Source organism: Cornus florida, unplaced genomic scaffold (assembly GCF_030987335.1).
Source record: "Cornus florida cultivar Cherokee Brave unplaced genomic scaffold, ASM3098733v1 CherokeeBrave_3.0.0_Hap2_Chr04, whole genome shotgun sequence".
Taxonomy (NCBI): Eukaryota; Viridiplantae; Streptophyta; class Magnoliopsida; order Cornales; family Cornaceae; genus Cornus; species Cornus florida.
In genome coordinates, this window is record NW_026775574.1 from 13,530,906 (window position 1) to 13,535,338 (window position 4,433).

The window sequence follows — 4,433 nt, forward strand, 5'->3', positions numbered from 1 at the left end:
TATAAACAAAATATATAATTTTATGATAACAAAAATTAATAAAATTATAAACTAATTTAAGTTATAGAATAATAGAAACTGATTTCAAATAATTTGGTATAATACTCCAATAAATTCTTTAATAGAATATAAGTGAATTCAAAATCTTATTACAGAGTGAGATTGTGAGATTGTAAATTGTAACAGTGGAGAAGATGAATAAAAAAATTTATAATGAGAAAGGAGAAAAAATATATGAGTAAGAAAAATATATATATATATATAAGTTAATAGGAGTCTTAGAAAAATATAGAAAGTTTCACCAATTTTCACTTAAATATATATTTAATATTTAGTGTGTGTATATATGCTGATTTAATGAGGGTGAGAGAGCAATATATATATATATATATATATATATAAGGATAGAAATATTTTGGGCACACTTTGTATTTGTTGAGGTTTAATAATATAAAAAAATAAAATATTTTGGTAAGTTATAATATATAAAGAAAAAAATTTTGGGGGCCTCTAAAAAAAATAGAAAGAATAGAATTCTTTTAGGTCAACTATCAAATTTCTCTATACGTTAAAGTTTAATAATTAAAGGAAACATTAAAGTTTAATAATTAAAGAAAATACTATAATTGTTTTAGGAAAGTTATAATATATAAAGAAATAAAAAATTATGAGAGCCTTCTTATTGGATAGGGCCTTAGGCAACCGCCTAACTCACCTAAGGCTCCGGCCGCCCCTGATTACAGAAAGGTAAACTCATAAGAACATACATGTGAGTAAGAGATTAATTTTCTTTTTATATATTCAATAACCTGTTACCATGCTAATGCTGATATATATATGAGTCACACAACAAGGACACACTTGATGCTGTGTGACATATATAACTGTATTTTCCTCTTATTCCATACCTTTTACTTAAGCAATATACAAAATAAATTCATACATTGATGTTCATGAGGCCAAAATTCATATATATATATACATATTCATGCAACCAGTTTCATGGCCAAACCATCCCCAAACTATTGAAATTTGGGCTTTGACAGTGTACCATAACTGGAGCTTTGTTGAAATTTGGCATGGGGTGAGGGTTTTTTCAAGTCAATGGAATCTGGTGTGAGTTTGGTTTTCTGAATAGTGGGAATCTTTGAAATGGGGAGATGTTTGGTAGTTGGGGTGGGGGGTGAGGGGTCATGGCTTGGCCGGAAATGGTTCGGGGATGGTTTGGCCGGTAATGGAGGGAGAAATGGAGGTTTCAGGTGGTTCTGTGGTCGTCGTGGGGGTGGGGGGTGGGGGATCATGGTTTTGATTTCTCTCGCAATGAACCTTCACTATATATATATATATATATATATATATATATATATATATATATATATTCTTGATGTATTATTGAAATAGGAAAAGTTTATATATAAAAAATTACCTTAAATATGATAACATTTCAGAAAAGTCATGTTAATAACTTTTTGGAAAAATAATTTTTAATTAAAATAATTGTTTTAAAAAGTATATAAATATTATAAATTGAGCCCACTTTTTATAAGGGATATATCTATCAAAATTATAGAAAAACAAAGAAAATGATAAAAGAGAGAAAAAGAAAAAAGATTCAGAAAAGAAAAAAGAAAGAGAGAATTAAAATCTATGTGGCTCTTGAATAATTTTTAGACCATTGGGACTGATATGATAAAAAAAATAATAATAATAATTGAAATGAAAAATAAATCGAAACATAAATATTTAAGAGTAACTTGATGTCTCTTTAAACTCACATGTTACAGAGTTGAGTTCTACTTTAAATGAAAAACATAAAAGTTCAGGAGAGTGAGTAAAATTTCTATGAAAGAGGTCTCTTTAAAAATATTGTTGATATTGAAGGTATTTATAAGTTGTATATATATACATGCTCACAAATTGTTGTGTCTTTTCAGAAAAATTAAATAAACATGATTTTTAAAAATTAGTAGTATCTTTTCAGTGCCTCATTAATTTTTGTTTCTTTAACATTTGTGTCCTCTGATAAACCAAACAGTGCAACAAGAAAATTTTAGATATATAATATAATTTATTAGTTTAAAAAGGTATTAACTCTCTATTTTAATTGATGTAAAATGAAATTAAAATGTATATAAATAATAAAAATAGAATCCCTTTTATAAGGGATATAAATATAGATATAGATATAGATATAGATATAGATATAGGTTGTATAGGCGCCGCTGGATAATTCATTATAACTTGGGCTTCAAGCTAGTTTCCTAAGTTTTAAAAGAACCCTTTGTTTCCTTTTTCCTTACTCACATTCACAAACACATGTACAGAGTCTATTGTCTAGCAGCATCGTAAAAACATAACTTCGTTCTTGGCACCTATTTAGTGAATCTTTCCTCTCTACCCGTTTACGGCATTGGACACTAGCTCGTTCCAACATAAACCCTAAATTGCAATGTTCAAAGGAAGGAAAACGCACCCACTGTCTAAATTGCTAAGATCGGCGATGAAGAAAAAGGGAAAGATGATGAAGAAGAAGAAGAATAAGTAAAAGAAGGGAAAGATGATGAAGAAGAAGGGAAAGGAAAATAATGGGTTCTCTCTTCCGCAAGGAAATAATGGGGTTTCTCTTCCGCAAGAGATTATCTTTGAGATACTGAAAGAAATTCCGGCAAAAATATTATTGAGATTCAGGTGTGTTTCCAAACTCTGGCTCTCCATAATTGACGACCCACTCTTCGTTGAGTCTCCCACCATAATCGGTCAATCAATCGGCCCGGCGGCATCAACCTTCTATTCGTGGATAACCAATATCTCTACGCCACAGATCCAGAAGGCAGGTCAGCCCTTCGCCTTCAATCACTCGAATCACTTCCAGAGACAGGAGAGTTTTTGCTTTCTCCTCTGTATTCCGTCAAGGGCTTGATCTGTTTTCAGAGCTGCATATGGAACCCTAGTACCAGAAAAATCCAAGAAATCCCACCCACTAGGATAAGGAGTCCAACTTTCTCCTTCCTAGTTGGAGACAATTCACTGAGAGTTGTATCCTCCAACCTTTTAGGGTTTCATCCAGCTGCTAATTCCGGCGGGAAACACAAAGTCCTCAACATAACCGAAGTTTATGATCCTGAAGGTGATGAGGCCCACACCCAGTTCAAGGTTTTGACCCTCAGCCACGGCGGCGCCGCCTCCGCTTGGAGAGATATTGATATTGATCAGTCTTCTGTTAATAGTCAAGTAAACATATTCACACATCAGAGGAAGAGAGGCTGTTGTATAAATGATATTGTATATTGTTTAGGGAATATTGGTAACCGCCTAGGCAAATATGTGATTCTGTGTTTCAAGTTGGGGATGAGAGTCTCAAAATCATGCAGCTTCCACCAGGAGCCGCCGTCAGAGCCGCCGCCACTGATAGTTTTTTCACAATACGAGTGAGAGATCGTTTGGCTCTGATTAATTCTAAGCTCACCGAACTTTGGATTCTAGAACACCATCACAAGCAGCTCTGGAATAAGCACTCTCTCAATGTCCCACCTATGTTTTTCTATGGGAAGGATCCTGTAGAACCGGTTTGTAGTATTGGCGGTGAGATTTTATTTCGATATCGCAAATCAAAGTTGTTTTATTATGATCTGGAAACGGAAACAACAAGATATGTCCCCGACTTATCAAAATTGGTGTCATCGTCTTCACCTCGCCTCACCTTCATCAGCTATGTGGAAAGCTTATACCCGTTGAAGGGTATGTAATTCAAATGTACTAACGGTTACTTTTTGTTGGTCTTTGGGCCTTGTTGTAAAAGAGGGTTATTGTATTGTCATCTTTTGGTTTTTGGGCTTCGGCCTATGCTTGTCTAACAATGTTTGGCAAGTCTAAGTCCAAATTGCTTAGCTTTGTATCATTTGTTATTGATTCATTTGAAAAAACATAAATTAAAGTTTTGGAATGATGTGTTTGGCTGTATAGAATTAGAATCTTGAAATTAAAATTGGTAAAATTTGAGGGAAAAAAAAAAAAAAATCTACTAAAAAAATTGAACCAAAATTTTCTCAAATTCCAATACTCCAATTTTATACAGCTGAACACACCCTGAGAAAAATTAAAATTGAGATTCTTGTTTGGATCGTTCTCTTTGTCTCTTGATATCTTGGCAAGCTCTTTCTCCTTGCTTCGTTAAATATAATATGGACACTTTTCTCGTGACTCTTTGGGTGCTATTTGTGAAAGTTGTGGTGTTCCAACGTTTTCATCTTTTGGGCATTTTCTTTTCAGTTTGGACAGCTGTGGTTTGAGAGTGATTCCTTGATATCAAGCTAGCCTTCAAAGATTCTCTTTAGCATTCATTAGTCATGTCTAATAACCCAAATGGGTGCTGGTTCAATTTTCTGCAGATCATCTTCACTTTCATTAATCAATTCTATACTCTGATTCTCCAT